Here is a 20,723-nt window from a genome sequence, read left to right as displayed (position 1 = left end):
CACCCGTTGTCGCACCTCCATCGCTGTATCCCTCCCTATCTCCACCTCCACACCCTCCATCTCCTTCATCGGGGCAATTTCCAGCAAATCCCTTTTCCAGATGTTGAACTTCAGTGTGACGTATACCCTTCCTTCCAACTGTAACCTGGTCTTGTCCCCCCCCTCCCCAGGGCCCTCTTTTCCTCTTCCCTCCTTCTCCCAGAGCGTATTTTCCTCCTTTCCCCCCCCCCCCCCCCTGAGTCCCTGCACCCCATCCTCGACTCTTTTGCTCCCACGTCCTTCACTCCTATCCCTCTTTGGTGCACTTCCCCATCCATCTCCCCTCCTCTCTTCACCTCCCTCCCTTCTTCCTCATCTCCTTGCGCCTGGCAGATCCTCCAATTTGCTCATTGTCATCTGCGTGCTACGTCAGTGTTGTGTTTGGTGCTGTTCTCATCTGCGTCGAAAGGTGTGATTTTAATTGTGTGCTGGACTTGTACATAGTGTTACTGTCAGTGATTGTTCTGTGTCATGCCATCCTTTGATACTTTTGTGCTCCAGTCATACTTTGCATTGTGTTCTTTTCATTGTTCGAGTGTGTGGATTTTTGTGCTCAATACTTTTTAAGGTTTTTGTCTCCATTTTACAGTCGCCCCATTTTTGTCTGTCCTCGTCCATTTTGTTCCCCTAATTTATAGTTTTGTCCGCCATATTTCCTCCTTTGTAATTTTAGATGTCTTTTGGTGTATCATTATTGTCTTTTGGCTGAAGAGCAGCGCATATGCTGCTGCCAGCCCAACCCAGATGATGAATTGAAATTCAATAAAGAAAAAAGAAGAGGTTCTGTGATGACTGGTTGCATTCCTATCGGTAAATAACAAGTACTCGTTCCTACACACAATTTTTGTGAGAGTTTATAAGCATAGTATCTCAAAACTTTTTTTCTCTGTTTCACATCCTCCATACAGGTCTGCATCAGCAGCGCCACCGCCGCCGCCACCACCACCACCACCACCACCAGGATGGATGTGTGTCTCTAGATTTTTTATTTATTTTATAGGTAATTTCAGTATCTGCGAATTCTGACTCCCTGTCATTTGGGTTAAAGTTCAAATGTGGTTCCTGCATGTTTCATGTTTTCCATCATTTTAGCTCGAGTCATGCAAGCTGTGGCTGCAGTGCTGTCAAACAGCATACTATCGGTGGGATAGGGAGCTTCCATAGTCCATTTTGCATTAGGTTACCGAATTGGCAGTATGTGTACAGCGTAAAGTGGTAGCACTGCTCCAGGGCGACCTGGCTCATAGCGGGCTACTGCGAAGCCAGTGCTAGTCTTGGATTCTGATGTCATGCTAAGGCTGCACCAGTATTCCAAGTGTTAGATTGTGATGTCATAGAGCCAGGGACAGTATTCCAGCTCTGTGGCAGCATACAAGAATTCTACACTGTGATAAATAGCCCATAAAGTCTGAGATGTAATGTGATGTCATAGAACCTGTCTCAGTTTCCTACTCAGCGAGCTTCACAATGCTCTGTCTTGCATTTCTGCTCATTTGTACATAGCGAAACAACCCTGCTTCCAAAGGTAGCATACTAATGCAATTCGGCCTTTTTTTTTCAAATTTCTCTCCAAAATTTGAATTTCCTCCAAACATTTCAATTTCCCCCTTCAGTTTATACATATTTCAATTGACCTTTGTCAGATGGGGCTATAGAGGAAGTGCGGAGATCCAATGACTGAATCGATGACGTCATCAGTGACACACACTGCACTGGAACCCACCCACAATAACTACTTGTCCTCTGAAGCTAGCCACAAAGTTGGGAACGAGTTCTTGTGCTAGAGTATTCTCGCGTTGAAACCACTGGATGTTCGTTGATGCATTTGAATGTTCTGCCATATGTGGTTCCGACACATCCCACATGTGCTCGATCAGATGTAAGCCGGGGAATTGGGCAGGCAGTCCGCACGCCGAATTTCGTCTTATTCAAAGAGCCTCAATACATGTGGTGTGCGCTGTGGAAACGTACTACAGCAAGTCCACACGGCGCCACCGCGCTTCCAGCAGGTGGCAACCATGCTGGTGCATTAACGGGGCGCCCTACCGTAAGAACTACTTCCTAACCTTGTTACCAGCATGAGAGCATGTTGCAGAGCATGCATTGCCATCCTTGGTGATCACTTAACCTACTAAAAACTATTTCCAGTCTTTTTAACGTCCAGGAGACCATCAACTATTGTGGTGAGTTGATTTTAATTTTTGTCTTTAAATTAAATGTGTCATTTCTGTTCGTCACATTGCGCATTTCTTTTAGTTGCCTTCCGTACTATATTATTGCAGATTTTCCTACGTATGGTCTAAGTTTCAGTGAGCTTTGTTAGTCGGCAGTGACACATCCAGTGGAAGTGACTTTCGTCCTTCAGTTTTGCACGCCAGTGCATATTGCTTTCCGTGTATCTCCCGAAATGACCATGAAGAAAAATAATTAAATAGTTTCAGATTCAAACAGAGGCTTCCGAACAATCGTTGTCCTGCACGCCATTGAAAACTGGAAGAAGCTACATGGACTGAAAGTACTATACAAAGTACCCATCGCCACACACCATAAGATGGATTGTGCAGTATAAATGAGGATGGACAACACTGAACTTAAAACACGTTATTACTACCACGTCTAAGAGGGGAGTTATCAGTGAATGCGCAGTAGGCTTGTGCTCTATATGACAGTTACTGTTGAGATGGCAAGTCCATTCTCCGCCATCCACCTGAAGTAGAAAGACAATACAGATTATGAGGTTCCAGCCTCGCTCGTTCTGTGGGGATGCATACTTAGTTCTTATCGAAATCGTACAAAAAAAATCGTCCTTCTATTGTTCTGGAGAGCAGGACGACAACGTCTGGCAGGTATTTCTTGTCTTAGGCCAAAGCAGGACCAGCCATTCGGCCTGCACAATAGCGATTCACGCACTTACCCAAACTCACAAAGCACTGTACTGATGTTTCAACTTGTTAGAGAATGTACCCTGTTCCTTCTCCACCACCATGAATTGGGACTTTTCATATTAAAGTACTTTGTGAAACGACAGCCTTTTTCTCCTTACAGACTGCTGGCCATTAAAACTGCCGACCATTAAGGCGACATGCAACAAACGCCAAACAAATTTGAAGTGAACTGCATACTTGGATATGCAAATGATTAGCTTTTCAGTACAACCATATAAAGAAGGCAGGAGTAACGCCATCTACATTCTGTAAACAAGGAAATACTACTCGGTGGCTTTCTTCTTCAGAGATCACATGATTTTGTTTGGCATGTCCATGTTATAGCTTCGGTAAAAAGGTGGAACGTTTACCGGTACGTGTCGAAATTCGACAGTGGGAGTATCGTCGTCTAGCAAGACTGCGGTTTACCGCTCTGCGATGTTGCTGTTCACGTTGGAGGGTATACCACAACTGTCGTGCGAGTATGGTACCTCAGCAGTACCACATGCCTAGTCCCCGAGAGGATACGCCAACTGTTTTCTCAGCCATGCAGGATCGTACAGCCACATCACCTACCAACATTCAAGCTTTCGATGATGCGGCAGCAGATGGAGGCTCCCAATGACAACACTGAACACAACAGTGGCACCACGTCGTCTTTTTGGGTGAGACCTGGGTCAGTGTCCAGCATCAGGATGGACAGACGCATCCTTATGTACAGTCTCCGAGGAAAACCAAACGCCGGCCGCGGTGGTCTAGTGGTTCTAGGCGCTCAGTCCGGAGCCGCGCGACTGCTACGGTCGCAGGTTCGAATCCTGCCCCGGGCATGGATGTGTGTGATGTCCTTAGGTTAGTTAGGTTTAAGTAGTTCTAAGTTCTAGGGGACTGATGACCATAGATGTTGAGTCCCATAGTACTCAGAGCCATTTGAAACATTTGAAAACCAAACTTTCTGCATTACACTTGTCGTCATCAAACGAGTGCAGCTCTTGGAGTGATGGTGTGGGTTGCCATTAGATACATAACACTAGTTCTCAAAGCCAGTAATTGAGATAGCAGCCGTTACATTTGTGACGCGTTAAGGTTAATCAATGGCTGTGCACTTTGAAACATCAGATTTCTAAAAGACAACGCAAGATGGTATGTTGCCCGAGTCATCATGACCTACCATGATACTCAGATGTATTCCACTATCAACTTGGCCAGCACGTTCGGCAAATATCTCACCAGCTGAAAACATCTTGTCGTGGATTGCCACGCTACTAGCACGCCCTAACTCGCCAGCCACTGTGTTTTATGAACTCGGGTGCAGAGATGAAGCGGTATGGCGTGACGCATCCGTGTCTGTCATCCAAGGTTAGTATTAGCAGTGATAGAGCTACTGTTGCTGCCAGAGATGGGAACTCTGTGGACTGAAGTTCGCGTCTCAAAATCGCCAACAAATCTCCTAATTATATGTTCTTCTTGCTATGTTGTATGAGCACAATAAATAAAATTAATATATTTTCTGCCCTCCATGGTGTTGCTATTTTAAAGACCAGTAGTACGGTTTTGTTATCTTAATTTAGGAAAGAACGCTACTCACATGATGGTGTACGGGGTATGTGTCACCATTTGTTTCGTACGTAATTTGTGAGTCGCACTAGACACCCCGATAAGCATCTCAACAGCAATATCAATAGAACTTTGAGAAATGAATGACTTACGGAATGCATAATTCACGATAACGTCGCTACGGTACTAGTTTTTACAACATGGTCGACAATGGACGACTAACAACGCAGTAGCACTCGATACTAGTGTTACTTTTCACGATATTGAAAGTACTATTGCGAGTCTGAGGTGCTTTCAGCAACGGTTTTACACACGGTAGGCTCCTTGCAACAGAATTCATACGCTATACGATCAGTTTGTATCGGAAAGATCAGTAATGGAAGCGAAGCGACCTCGGCCGAAGCCTGTTTGCTCGCCGGAAAATATTGAAGCGGTAAGAGTTCCTCTACAGAGAAGAAGCCCCGGCAAATCGTGCAGAAAGGCAACACTACAACTGGGGCATATCCAGTCGCTCCGTTCAACGGATTCTTAAAAGTGAGCTCCAGTTGTAAAGATGACCTCTGCCAGAAGCTCAGTGCAGAACACAAGCGGCAGAGACCACCGTTTGCCCGTTTGGCGGACGATAGGGAGCAAACTCTCAGCAACGTTTGGTTTTCGTACGAGGTGCATTTTCATTTGGATGGTGTGGTAAATAAACAAAATGTACGCTTGTGGGCTACTGAAAATCCGCAAATGCTTCATGAACGACAACGTCCTGCTACGAGGATTGCAGTGCGGGTCGCAATTTCCAGTTAAGGGTTTATTGAACCTTTCCTGTTTAAAAAAACTGTGAACAATGCACGTTATCTGAGCATGCTCCGAAATAACTTCGTTCCACAGTTCCTAGCTACTACGTTGCCCTCCAACACACAGTGGCTCATGCAAGCTGGAGCAAGGCTACATACTGCAATACTGTGTGGGATTTCTTATACGAGCGGTTCGACATGTGGGTCGTTTCACTCAGGCTTCCAGGTCGTTTCACGGACCGACAATTTTGCCCTCCTGCTTCCGTCTACAATCCGTGCCTCAGTCCAAGTGTGTTCCTTCTTTGACCGTGCCTACACAAAACAATATTCGCAAAACGTCCACATGATTTAACGGAATTGAGACGTCTCATTCTTCAAGTTTGCGTTGAAATAGCGGAAGACATGTGCCGTAAGGTTATAGCTAACATCAATATTCGTGTAGGACGTCAGGAATTAAAGTGGTGGACATATTGAGCAGGTGCTGAGTTGGAAAAATTCTCCACACAGTGTTTTCCATGGCAGTACATGTTCCCATGAACGTGTCTTGCAGGTAAACTGTTCATTCAAAAACAAAACGATGACACACTTCGTGCACCACCCTATATTTGAATGACAGTACGCAACATCGGCTGCAGGTGGATGCATGTATACAGGTTAGAGGCCCTATCAGAGAATACTTCCGCCAATACTTCTGCGAATACTTCGATTCATATGCATGTGACGTAATAACAATAGCAGTTGTTTTGTCCAGGCAAAGACGCTTCGCTTAGTGACGACCAACATATTTTCGTGACACCACAATGAAAAGTTGTGATTAACCGCAGAACAAAACTGAAATGTAATCTAAGCGTGTCCTTGAAAGATAATGCCTACCGATTCGTTCCGGACTTTGTCGCAGTTATATGAGCATTATTAGGACCTAATCAGCCTCGACCGCACTATGGACTTGCAATTGCACGATTTTCTGTTCTTAGTGCATTTACTACATGACAGTGTTGCATTATTTCAACTCGGTATTGCTGCCTACTAATATGAGTACGAGAACAATTAATTAGCATGCATATTTGCAAGATTATACACTAACCAGCCATACCGTTATGACCACCTACCTAATAGCCGGTATGTCCACCTCTGTCACGCGTAACGGTAGCGACGCGTCTTGGAATGGAAGCAATGACACATTACTGGTAGGTCGCTGCAGGTAGTTGCCATCACTCCAGCTCACACAAGTCACGTAATTCCCATAAATTCTGGAGAGGGGGGTCATGAACCCTCAGGCAACATGCAGTCACATCCCAGATGTATTCGATCGGGTTCAGGTCCGGTGAGACGGCGGGCCATCAGATCAGCTGGAATTCGCCTCCGCCACTTCAGCACACACCTGGTTTTGTGACAAGGCGCATTATCTTGTTGAAAAATGCCACTGGCATCGCGACGAGCTGTACATGGTCTCTTTGTCCCACAGTGCAGGTGTCAAGGAGCTGTTCCCCTGGAAGACGACGGATTTACGTCCTCCTCGGTAGCGTAGCGGTAGCTTTACCGCCTACCACGCAGGTGGCCCGGGTTCGATTCCCAGCAGGGGACTGGGTGTTGTGTGTTCTTCATCATCATTGACTTGCAAGTCGCTGATACGACGGCCGAACTCCCCCGAGTGGGACCTCCCGACCACCAATGCCATACGATCATTTCGTTTTGTTTTTTGCGTCCTCCTACCGGCATAATGAAGGAGATATCGCGATTCACCAGACCATGCTACGCTCTGCTACTTTGTCAATGTCCAGTGCTGATGGAGATGTACCCATTTCTGTCGTAGTTGCCGTTGTCGTGGTGTTAACATTGGAACATGCATGGGTCGTCGGCTGCGGAGGCCCATCGTTTAGAGTGTTCGGTGCACTGTGTGTTCAGACAATCTTTTCTTTGGCCAGCATTAAAGTCTGATGTTAAGACCACCACAGTTCGCCGTCTGCCGTGTTTTACCTGCCTGTCCAGCATACAACGTCCGACATTTGTAATTGGGGGTGGAAATGGTTTCACCTGGGTTTCACCACGTGTTGAAGACGCTCACCAGAAAATTCATCGAACACCTGACAAGTCGTGCACTTTACGAAATGCTCGTGCCAAAGCCCCCGGGCTATCACAATCTGCCCTCTGTCAGACTCAGCTAGATCGCGCTTCTTCCCCATTTTTCACAAGGACAACTCGCTCACTGATACTACATGCACCGTGCGTGTGCCTGACTAGCAATCAATCCTCGCCAGGTGACGCGGCTGTCGCCTGGACCGGTTTATATCCATAGTAGCTCGGTGGTAATAATGTTCTGGCTGATCAATGCATCTGTGACTGTACCAAGACATTGAGATTAATTATAAAAGAGCTGGAGCCAGTCATCTGGTGATAACTCTGCAGTCTAATGCTGCACTGCGTACCTCATCACCGTGCCGCTCTTCAGGCACAATTCGCACAAAAAATTTTGACTTAAAGCCAAAATCACAGATAGCTGTCCACGTAGTTCTCAACACGGATGCTTGCTAACTAAATAGAAAATGGTTCAAACGTCTCTAAGCACTGTGGGACTTAACATCTGAGGTCATCAGTCCCCTAGACTTAGAACTACTTAAACCTAACTAACCTAAGAACATCACACACATCCATACCAGAGGCAGGATTCGAACCTGCGACCGTAGCAGCCGCATGGTTCCAGACTGAAGCGCCTTGAACCGCTCGGCCACAGGGCCGGCAACTGAATAGAAAGTACTACTTATCCAAAAAAGAAGACAAAAATTTAGCATATCACATGTTAGTTACAAATGACTCTACGATATTGAAATTTTTGCTGGTGTCACATTCCTCTGTGCATAAACTGAACGTAACATTAAGTACCACGATAGCCTGTAACGACTAAATTTTGCTATGTACACAGATACAGTGCTGTAGCGGGAACCTTCTCCTGTTCCGCAGAACGTGATGTTAAAGGAAACGAGTATTAAATTTTCACTAAATTCTTTGGTATTTTTCTAGGAACCTGTAGCACAAGTAATTTTTAAAGACTCGAAAACTTCCAGAAAAGCACATGTTTGCCATCCAAAGATGTAACACTCTGCGTAAAACCAAATAACTGCCGATAACAATCTTCTAAATAACAATAACAGACGTAATGTTTCTTTCCAGCTAAGAAAATGTAGTACGAACGAGTCACTGGCATTCTTTCCATCTTACAGCGTATTCTTAGTTCGCTTTACCTCTCCATTTCGATTACTGGCGTCAGCTATCGGAGACTGAATTCTTCTTGTTGAGCCTAACAACCTTAAAATATTTAAAGAAATTCAGAACCATTTCCACTCACGCTGTTCGTCTCAATGGAAATACTTCATTCTATCTATCTAGATACCGGAGAACTGAAAGCAATACGTCTTCTCGAATCTATTGCATTTTGAAAGTAACATGAAGTCTTATACCATTAAAGCAAACGAACGCAAATGGAGTGATGGAACTCCAGTGCTGCGAAGCTGAGTTTGAAAAATATTCATTTGGAAAAATAAGCGAATGAGTTACTTGAAGAGATACAGCAACCACCCAGTTTCTGCACACCTTTATGCTTTACATATGCCTAGACTCCTTTTGAGCTAACGCATATCTTTATCTGCCGTAATACATTTTTAGTTTGTTTAATACATTTTACGTATTACTCCATTTTAAGATGGGTAAAGTCCAATACGCGGCATAGCACAAATAGAGCTTTAACTTAAAATGTCCGACAGTCCCAAAGCAAGTATTGAATCTAACTTTAAAATATTTCTCCTCGAAAATACCTTGAATTTCATGGATGAATTTCTATTTAACAACTGATAACCTATAAGGGAAAAAAGGAAATTGTTTTTAAGTGTGGTTAATGAGTGAGACCAAAAAATAATGAAATAATCCGTTCATTAATGTTAACAGTAATCGTGGATACATATCCTCCTAACTAAGTCGTTCCACATTATTTCGATATAAGAATCGTTCAAATGATACATGGCACATGTAACTAGCTAACTACCTACCAAATTACTGTTTACTTTATTCTTTCATTCAACTTAATCCATTGCCAAGGAGCTCAACAACCAGTAACTCGGATAAACAGATGTAGGTGAATTAAAGTGGCAATGCTATCCGAAGTGGAAATATTTAGTTGTATCTTGTACCTTTAGTGGACTATGTGTATTTTATGAAGACCGTCTTAACGATTACATGAAAGTCTTCTTAGAGCCTGATATACAGAGCCCCTCTTTTTCTGAAACATCTTTTGTTCTTACATTTCTTTCAAAAATATCGACAGTGGTGTGTAGAGAATGATTCGGTTTTAAAATACGCTCATGACCCGATTAATTAGAGGCATCGAGTTAGTGACGTGTAGAGCCCCCTGGTGCTGAAGCATTGTGATGTGGACTGCATTAGACGTAATGAATTCTGAGGAGGAATTCTGATTCACGATCACTCAGTCGTCATTCACACATATTCAGTCAGATCGTTATAAGGTTTCCAAGCGGTGCGAAAACTAGCAGCTTGCTTCAAATGTTCAGAAACGCAAACTTTTGCACTTCACAAAATGAGTAACGTAGTACCCTGTTACTACAATATCATGAGAGAAGTGGAATAAATTAACTGATTCAACCACCTGTATGTAATAATTTGCTTGCGCAGGTGGTTGACTTCGGTTCATTGTAAGGATAATGGGAAAATACAAAGACGGTTGCTAACAAAATACTCGAGCGACTCTCCCCATAGTATTGCTCAAGTATGTGACATCCATATCACATAGGGCTGACAGGGAATATTGAACTTATAAAGAGAAACTTTGTAACTTCCCCACAAAAAAATTGTAATAAAATAATTATTATGGATAGCGATTCTAATTTTAGTGTAACCTCAGAACAAAACTGGTTCCCATTTATAACCTCCCTACAGAAATTCATTCACATTTAACCTCCTCACAAAATTTGTTTCCCATTTAATGTAAGCTCGAAACAGAAAAATTCCTAAACCTCGTAATAAAAAATAAATTCAGTAACCTAGTAGAATTTGGATGACAGCAGCGCTGCGTCATGGCCCTGTAAGATCATTCTGAATAAAAAACGGAAAAATTCTTACCTCAATAAAAACGGCGAATATATCTGCTCTTATATAAAATATTTCCGGGACAGCTCTGTGCAATGCTGGCCGATAGATTTGTCATTTATGAAAGAAAGCAACAGATTTTTTTTTTTTTTGCAACAATCGGAATGATCATGCATTAAAAAAATATTAAATTCTTTAAATTGAAATGAATGCTTGTTAGAAATTAGACAAAGATTATTATTAGGACATTTTTAAAAGATTTACATGTGAGTTTACATAATATTACTAGATATGCGCGAGGCTGCCTTTTTACCTTACACAATAATACTCAGGCTCCGGCATCGCTGCACCGCGACCGGCCCAGCCAACATGATACACCAGACAGGACTGACAAGCGCAGACAGGCGACTGCTCGCTAGCAACAACTTACTGCTACTACTACACAGTTCGTACTGCAGTCAACACTGCTCTTTGGTCTCAGATTCTCTTACAGCTTACATATCGCAGGCAGCACATACCTCTTACAACTTATAAAGAAAAAGGACCACAAGTTTGTTCAAAATGGTTCAAATGGCTCTGAGCACTATGGGACTTAACATCTGAGGTCATCAGCCCCCTAGAACTTAGAACTACTTAAACCTAACTAACCTAGGGACAGCACACAACACAAGTTTGTCTGATCCTCGAGAGCACGTCTCTCAGACGGCGAAAAAAATTTAACTGACAGACGCTTTAAGACAGACTCTAACTATTTTTCGATTATTGACTTCGAAAGTTTGAAGAAACAGTGAGGAATCTTGGAACATACTGTCCATTTCTGTCCCGTGTGAACATCGAAGACCGAAGTAAGCTAAGTACAGCTCCAGAGATGCATTTAAGTAATCATTCTTTTCTCGTTTCATATGCAAATGGAACGGGAAAAAGCCCTATTAGTGGTCAAAGGGAAGAACCGTGTGCCATTCAATTTAACGCGGTTTGCAATTATAGATGTAGATGCTGGGATACAAACAGGTGAAGTTCGATATCTTGACCGTCATCCAATGTGTACTCATTAACTTTTAATTTTCTTAATTATATTCTTAGAATTTATTGGAGTTTATAGGGTTCCGTACCTCAGCCCGTAAAAATGGAATCCTTATAGACTCACTATGTTGTGGTTCCGTACCTTATTCGGTAAAAACGTAACCGTTATAGGATCACTTTGTCGTCCATTTGTTCCTCAGTCGGCCTGTCCGACCGTTAAAAACCCTTTTTCTCGGGAACGGACAGACGTGTCAAGTTCAAATTTATGTCGCGTAGTAAGGCCCACGGTCCCTTGGCAAGTTAATGCTGTCAAGACATACGGCCACTTACGACACATATTTTGATACTCACGAACTGACTCATCAAAAACTATAGGGTACTTCCCGTTCCCCTGGAATCATGAAATTTGGCAAGATACAAGGTTTCTCAGTACATATAAATAAAAATCGGAAATATGTTAATTCACAATTATACCGCGCATATAAGATGAAGCAAAACGAGGATAATGGGATGCACTCTAATTAAATCAGGTGATGCTGTGGGAATTGGATTAGCACTTAAAGTAGTAAATGAGTTTTGCTATTTTGGAAGCAAAGTAACTGATGATGCTCGAAGTAGAGAGGATACAAAATGTAGACTGGCAATGAAAAGGAAAGCGTTTCTGAAGAAGAGAAATTTGTTAACATAGAGTATAGATTTACATGTCAGGAAGTCGTTTCTGAGACTATTTCTATGGAGTGTAGCCATGTATGGTAGTGAAACGTGGACGATAAATAGCTTGGACAAGAAGGGAATAGAAGCTTTCGAAATGTGGTGCTACAGCAGAATGCTGAAGATTAGATGGGTGAATCACATAAGTAATGAGGATGTATTGAATAGAATTGAGGAGAAGAGAAATTTGTGGCACAACTTGACTAGAAGAAGGGATCAGTTGGTAGGATATGTTCTGAGGCATCAAGGGATCAGCAATTTAGTGTTGGAGGGCAGCGTGGAGGGTAAAAATCGTAGAGGGAGACCAAGAGATGAATACACTAAGCAGATTCAGAAGGATCTAGTTTGCAGTAAGTACTGGGAGATGAAGAAGCTTGCACAAGATAGAGTAGCATGGAGATCTGCAACAAACCAGTCTCTGGACTGAAGATCACAACAACAACAACAACAACAACAACCACACAAAAATGTTTTTTATTTTGGTATTTTTATCCGATGTCAAACTTGAAATAAAAACAGCCAATAGTTCTGCGTTCAGGCTGGCTGAGTCACTATGGTAAGACTAGTCTGTGAATGCTTGTTTCACATACAACCTGAAACAGCACATTTACCTGTAACAGTCACTCCTGGATATCTGATGACGTATAAATTTCGAAACGCGTCATATGAGCAATAGAGTCATTTCTTGGCTGACATTTGTCTTCTAAACTGCAACCTAGTCAGCCTGTATGCAGTACTGATTATTGTAACAGTATAATATAATAACTGAAATTAAAACACTCTCGAAAGCCTTAGACCGACACCTTGCCAGTATCAGTGTCGATAACAGGCAAAAACGGTCGTGATTCTCGATTCCGGAATGGGTGAATTGTTTATATACAAAATTAAGTTTGTTAGGAGCCCTCAGTACGCTAGTCCTATCCGCAACTGAGCAATTTTTTAACCATGTTCTGGGAAAAGTGTGGGGTTAACCATATCAGTGCTAAAAGGAAGCCGCTAATCTTCGGTTACAAGATGAATCATTTAAACCTAATGGATGTAATCTCACCTAAACACCTAGGAATTACAATTACGCACAACTTAAATTGGAAGAAACACAGAAAATGTTGTAGGGAAGGCGAACCAAAACCGCGATTATTTGGCAGAACAGATGCAACCGATCTGCGTACATTACGCTTGTCCGTCCTTTGTTGGAGTACTGCTGCGCGTTGTGGGATCCTTGCCAGAGAGCATTAACAAAGCACATTGAAGAAGGTCAAAGAAGAGCAGCACGTTTAGTATTATCGAGAAATAGGGGAGAGAGCGTCACGGACGTGATACAAGATATGGGGTAGAACTGACAAAAACAAAGGCGTTTCTCGTTGCGGCGGCATCTTCTTACCAAATTTCAACTTTCTCTTCTAAAAGCAAAAAAAAATATTTTGTTGACGCCGACCTACATAGGGAGCAACGATAATCATAGCTCCAACGGAAAGATATAGCTGTTCGTTTCTTCCGCGCGCTGTTTGAGAGGGGGATAGTACAGAATTTTTGTGAAGGTGTTTTGATTAACCGTCTGCCAGGCACTTAAGCGTGATTTCCAGGGTATTCATATGGATGTAGAGGTAGATAAAGATTTCAGTGTTTTGCCTTTCAATAAGTACTATAGTGTTGCCTTGCTCCCGACTTATGATGATTCATCTCCTCTCCGTGTTATTTCTTTCCGTTTTAGTGGCTGTGATTACCTTCCTCTTTTTGACAGCTGCTTTTGTGTTCTATCAAGGATATGCTGTGTGTTCCTCGATCCGAGGAAACCATCTCTGCCAGAGTTAACTGCCGTGGACAAAACTTTCTTAATGGCAGCGGTTGCAGTTAACTATCGTCCATTGCAGAAGTTGGTAGACAAGCCTACTGTCCACACACATATCCCTTCACGTTTTGAGACCTGCGCTCGCTTTGAATAAAAACACTGCCATTCAAGACTCTTCTTATTTAACTGAGGTAAAATTCGAATGCAAAAATATGAATTGCGTTTATTCAGTAGCTGCAGACGCAACTTAAGAATCATTATCATCGTTTTGTATGTCTGTTGTTGGCCCGGCAGCCACTAACACTAACATCAGATGGCTGAATAAAAACCTTTTTAAATATCTGCCATACGCATATGGGTTTTCTGAGGAATCTTCAGTGACAGGTCCATGTGGTTATTTATTTACACATGTGCTACAGTAAAACAGTTTGTGATAACCCTGCACACTCTTCTACGTCCCTCTCTTGAACACTTATTCGAGCAAGTGACAACTTTTACACACGGTGATGTGTGAAGTGCGAAATACAGAACAGCGTTCTGGATTGTGCAGAAGAGTCACATTCTACGAGAAACAGAAATGAAGGTGTGGCCACACAGAATCGTAAATAGGAATCATAGTATTTAAAAATTCGTGAAACCTCTGGGGCGTAAGTCATTTGTAAAAAAGGCTAAGTCCAAATATCCATAATGTGGAAATTGTTTAAAATTATGTCGTTACAGTATTAGCATACAGGTGAATCGCAAACGGGTTCCGAGTCGGAGCGAAAGCATGGCTACCGCAACGAGGAATAGACAAGTCTATCACGTTACGGGTACAAGAATGTTGTCAGATCTTGTAACGGTTGCCAGCGAGATGGTAGGGTGGAGGATGGACAAAACGCGCATCCATCTCCCAAGTTGTGCAGGCATAAGACCGTCCATCTCTAGTCTTTCCACCTTTGCCTTTTTCAAAAAAAAAAAATTACTTAGTGAGTCGGTTATTTTTCAAATGTGCCCCAGAACCAACAAACGTTACTTCCAAGTATGGGATGCTTTTCTACATTTATTCCCTACATCTCACACGCACGAGACCACAAACAATGGCCGGCCGGTGTGGCCGAACGGTTCTAGGCGCTTCAGTCTGGAACCGCGCGACCGCTACGGTCGCAGGTTCGAATCCTGCCTCGGGCATGGACGTATGTGATGTCCTTAGGTTAGTTAGGTTTAAGTAGTTCTAAGTTATAGGGGACTGATGACCATAGATGTTAAGTCCCATAGTGCTCAGAGCCATTTTGAACTGATGACCTCAGATGTTAATTCCCATACTGGTCAGAGTCATTTGAACCATTTTTGAACCGCAAACAGCTTTTCCCCGAAACTTCCAACCCAAATTTTTCATTGTCTCCTTGCTGACTGCTTGATTGGGCCTCGACTGTTTATAGTTTTAGCATTTGAAACCATATGTTTCATGACTGGTCTTCGGTCTAATCACCTCCATTTGGTATAGAACAGCTTGCAGACTGTTTTCTTCCACGCTACACCGCACGCAATTACCGCTGCATGTGCCCAGTACACAGTGTAGGGCCTACACTCGAATGGTAGCACGAAGTTAAGCCACACGCAGTGCAGAGTGTATCGGTGCCACTGCAGGGCACTTCTAAGATCAACCTTGCTAAAGCTTACGTAGTTTCTGAATATTCTGCTTCTGAATAAAAGTCAAGAACGGTATTACTGTACACACATACGTACGCAAGCTTCTACCAAGTTTTGCATTTCGATTATCCGCTCCAGTATTTTAAATACGTTTAATTTACTCCTGTGTCTCACAGCTTTTCTGCGACATGTTGCACATTTACGAAACGAGTATCGTAGTGTTCATTTGTACTACAATATACATTTTATCACACCGTTTAATTAACCCAGTTCTCTCACGTGAACCGAACCATTTTTTTTCGTCGAGTGATGCAATAAATGTTAACATGCACGGTCGAATATTTCAAACAGTGTAAAGTTATTGGAACACGCTCCATAATTTTGCTGTGTTGAATCGCAGCGCATTTCAGTTGTAAGTCCCAGCTATAAATTCTACTTAACATCCAGAACTTGGAAACGTTGAAAACTGTAAAAGGTAGTCTGACATTTTAATGTAAATTGCGTATTTAACTCTAATGGGAAACTCAACTGCTCCCTCCCACGATTAGTAACGTACATTACGCTTATAATAACAGTTACGATGCAAATTGCCTAACTTTAACTGAAATTGTTTTCGTAGCTTGAATTTCAGATCATGGAATGGGCTCCGTTGCAATGACGAAGCGCTTCTTTATAATTGAGAGCGAATTTAGCTTCTGCGAGGGAGTTCATTTAGCGGGGGACTTCGCGTCCGGTATGATGCGACATCGACAGAGTTTTACACATTTGTGCGTGTCTGAGTAGGCATAGAACGTTTGGTCATAACTGCATTCTGGAAGCAGTTTTATTTTCTGGAGTAGCTTACATGCATATTAATGTTGCTTATGTTCTCTAACAATTGGTACGATCTTTTCTTCCTTCAAACGGTATACGAAACACTATGTGCTGATGACGCACTTTCATAGTTATTTGTAATGTGGCAGGTAGAAATTCGTACTGAAATAATAGAAGTAGATGCATTGTAATGTTTGTTGGCATTGCCAGCCAAGAGATACGTAACAATTTTTATGTAATAACAATTTTTATTTATGTTAGGGACTGAAAACCTAATGAGTCAAGGTCGCGCATGATACGTTTATTTGGACTGATTATAAGTTTCGCCTAAAAGTATAGCCTCCTTCCGATCTAAGATATAAAACAATTTTTTTTTCATGTTGACATGGATTTTAACGATGTGTGAATCCTTAATCGCATCAACACTAATTAATAAGGCCTTATGTTACGTGCAGTAAATTCGTGTATGTACTTTTGAACCTTGCTGCAGTATTATATGCAGTTCTGTAAGCTACTTTACGTTGCTAACATGAGAAAAACTCTGTTTTATGTATTAGATTCCCGAAATTAGTAATTCGTCAAAATAAATATTTCATGTGAGATCTTGACTTCATGGGTCTTCAATCGCCAATATACAGAAAAAGGATGTAGTATATTGCTTATTAAATTTTATAACACAGTAATCACTCGCGTGGGAAGTATAAAATCTATTGAATTTATAATTAAATGGGGCTCAAGTAAGACGTTTCTGTTTCCAAATACACAGCAAGGAAAAAGATTAAAACACTTTGAGAGACGATGATGACTTTGATCCGATGACAGAATATGCCAACTGGGGATCACAGGTCTACTTTTAAAGATCTCAACGTTAGCCACCAGCAGACAGCATAGTGACGTCGCTACCAGACCAACACCTGTGTACATCCTTTAAAAGATAATGTCCAAGGTCACAAGGCCCAATGTAGTGTAAACATGGAGAACCAGCAGGCTTCGAGCCACGGAGACGCACTCGTGCTTCCTACAGCAAACTTAGTACGTTTGCTTGGGGTCAAATCGTTACTTTTAGAGTGACGGCATGGTCGCTTTGGAGAATCGCCACACATGTTAGACGTGCCACGTTGGTCGTTCAGCGATGCTGGTAGTATGGGACAGGTGAGCATTCTCACACTCTTACGTGCTGTTCTGGACCTTTACGTAGCACAGAAGCCCGCCAAGGTCGTCGTATTGTAATGGCAGCAGTGACAGTTGAAACAAATATCGCAGTCAAGATATCAGCAGCCTACATCCCCACAAGTGTCAAAACGACCTGCTGCGAAATGCTGACTAGTAGCAAGACTAGCGGCACGCACACCTCTAGCTTGTCTTCTAGTCCCATCACGGCATCGACGTGCACGTATAATGCCGTCACACCTGGAGGACGAAATGACGCGCTGTGGTCTTCAGCGACTAAAGAAAATTCTACCTTATCGCAAGAAATGGTTGCCCGCGTCTATGGCACAGAACTCGTGAGCGCTGTCTCGAATAGCGTATTCATTAGGCTAGTCTCAATCCAGACCCTATTACCGGAGACACGATAAGCTGTTGTTGTTGTGGTCTTCAGGCTGAGACTAGTTTGATGCAGCTCTCCACGCTACTCTATCCTGTGCAAGCTTCTTCATCTCGCAGTACCTACTGCAGCCTACATCCTTCTGAATCTCCGTAGTGTATTCATCTCTTGGTCTCCCTCTACGATTTTTATCCTCCACGCTGCCCTCCAGTACTAAATTGGTGATCCCTTGATGCCTCAGAACATGTCCTACCAACCGATCCCTTCTTCTAGTCAAGTTGTGCCACAAACTCCTCTTCTCCCCAATTCTATTCAATAGCTCCTCATTAGTTATGTGATCTACCCATCTAATCTTCAGCATTCTGCTGTAGCACCACATTTCGAAAGCTTCTATCCTCTTCTTGTCTAACCTATTTATCGTCCATGTTTCACTTCCATACATGGCTACACTCCATACACATACTTTCAGAAACGACTTTCTGACACTTAAATCAATACTCGATGTTAACAAATTTCTCTTCTGCAGAAACGATTTCCTTGCCATTGCCAGTCTACATTTTATATCCTCTCTACTTCGACCATCATCAGTTATTTTGCTCCCCAAATAGCAAAACTCCTTTCCTACTTTAAGTGTCTCATTTCCCAATCCAATTCCCTCAGCATCACCCGACTTTATTCGACTACATTCCATTATCCTCGTTTTGCTTTTGTTGATGTTCATCTTATACCCTCATTTCAAAACACTCTCCATTCCGTTCAACTGCTCTTGCAAATCCTTTGCGGTCTCTGACAGAGTTACAATGTCATCGGCGAACCACAAAGTTTTTATTTCTTCTCCGTGGATTTTACTGCTTGCTCAATATACAGATTGAATAGCATCGGGGAGAGGCTACAACCCTGTCTCACTCCGTACCGAACCGCTGCTTCCCTTTCATGTTCCTCGACTCTTATAACTGCCATCTGCTTTCTGTACAAATTGTAACTAGCCTTTCGCTCCCTGTATTTTACCCCTGTCACCTTCAGAACTTGAAAGAGAGTATTCGAGTCAACATTGTCAAAAGCTTTCTCTAAGTCTACAAATGATAGAAACATAGGTTTGCCTTTCCTTAATCTATTTTCTAAGATAAGTAGTAGGGTCAGTATTTCCTCACGTGTTCCAACATTTCTACGGAATCCAATCTGATCTTCCCCGAGGTCGGCTGCTACCAGTTTTTCCATTCGTCTGTAAAGAATTCGCGTTAGTGTTTTGCAGCTGTGACTTATTAAACTGATAGTTCGGTAATTTTCACATCTGTCAAACCTGCTTTCTTTAGGATTGTAATTATTATATTCTTCTTGAAGTCTGAGATAATTTCGCCTGTCTCATACATCTTGCTCACCAGATGGTAGAGTTTTGTCAGGACTGGTTCTCCCAAGGCTGACAGTAGTTCTAATGGAATGTTTCGACTTAGGTGTTTCAGTGCTCTGTCAAACTCTTCACGCAGTATCATATCTTCCATTTCATCTTCATTTACCTCCTCTTCCATTTCCATAATATTGTCCTCAAGAACGTCGCACCTGTATAGACCATCTATATACTACTTCCACCTTTCTGCTTTCCCTTCTTTGCTTAGAACTGGGTTTCCCTTTGAGCTCTTGATATTCGTGCAAGTGGTTCTCTTTTCTCCAAAGATCTCTTTAATTGTCCTGTAGGCAGTATCTACCTTACCCCTCGTGAAATAAGCCTCTACAACCTTACATTTGTCCTCTAGCCATCCCTGCGTAGCCATTTTGCACTTCCTGTCGATCTCATTTTTGAGACGTTTGTATTCCTTTTTGCCTGCTTCATTTACTGCATTTTTGTATTTTCTCCTTTCATCAATTAAATTCAGTATCTCTTCTGTTACCCAAGGATTTCTACTAGCTCTCGTCTTTTTACCTACTTGATCCTCTGCTCCCTTCACTATTTCATCCCTCAAACCTACTCATTCTTCTTCTACTGTACTTCTTTCCCCAATTTCTGTCAATTGTTCCCTTATGCTCTCCCTGAAACTCAGTACAACCTCAGATTCCTTCAATTTATCCAGGAACCATCCCCTTAAATTCCCACCTTTCTGCTGTTTCTTCAGTTTTAATCTACAGTTCATAACCAATAAAACCCAACCAAAATGACAAGAATCATTCCGTACTGAGCAACCACTGTTGTATATTTGTAATAAGGTATAAGTATGAAATCTTGTTCGAACACAAAGAGACGTGGCATGCAAATATATGACGTTTTAACAAATGACACATTTATAAAATCATAACCTCCTTATAACATAAATCATAAACAGAACGAATGAGTACTTTACGTTCGTTGAGGCGTATGTTATTCATTTGAATCCACACTGACACATTCACACACACGGCACAAGTTTGTTCCAGGAACGGAACTGACATTAGTTCTGACTAGCAAGTTGAGGGATGGCTAACGGCTGAGAAGAGAGCAACGTCGATTACCGAGATGGCGCCACAGACACCCGCATCTTCTTGAGGCAGGATGGCTCTCACCTAAGAGCTCGTTGTTGACGTCTTGTCTGACAGTCACAAGACCCCATCGGTGTATCTATGATCGCTGACCTCCCGCAGCGCAGCCACAGGTCATTGCTCATTCTATAGACGTTTTAGGGCAATGGAGGGACCGTGATCAGACGAGAGCCTATTTTTAGCTCAGGTCCTCAAAGTTGGTGTCATTGGGCACAAAAGGTCAGCTGGGCTGTCGCTCCACCTGACGTGGCAAGCAACAAATATAGAAACCTTCTTGGACCTCTTCATTGCTGTCCCCGATCCGT

The sequence above is a fragment of the Schistocerca piceifrons genome, chromosome 1, assembly GCF_021461385.2.
Source record: "Schistocerca piceifrons isolate TAMUIC-IGC-003096 chromosome 1, iqSchPice1.1, whole genome shotgun sequence".
NCBI classification, from domain to species: Eukaryota; Metazoa; Arthropoda; class Insecta; order Orthoptera; family Acrididae; genus Schistocerca; species Schistocerca piceifrons.
This window is presented reverse-complemented; position numbering follows the sequence as displayed.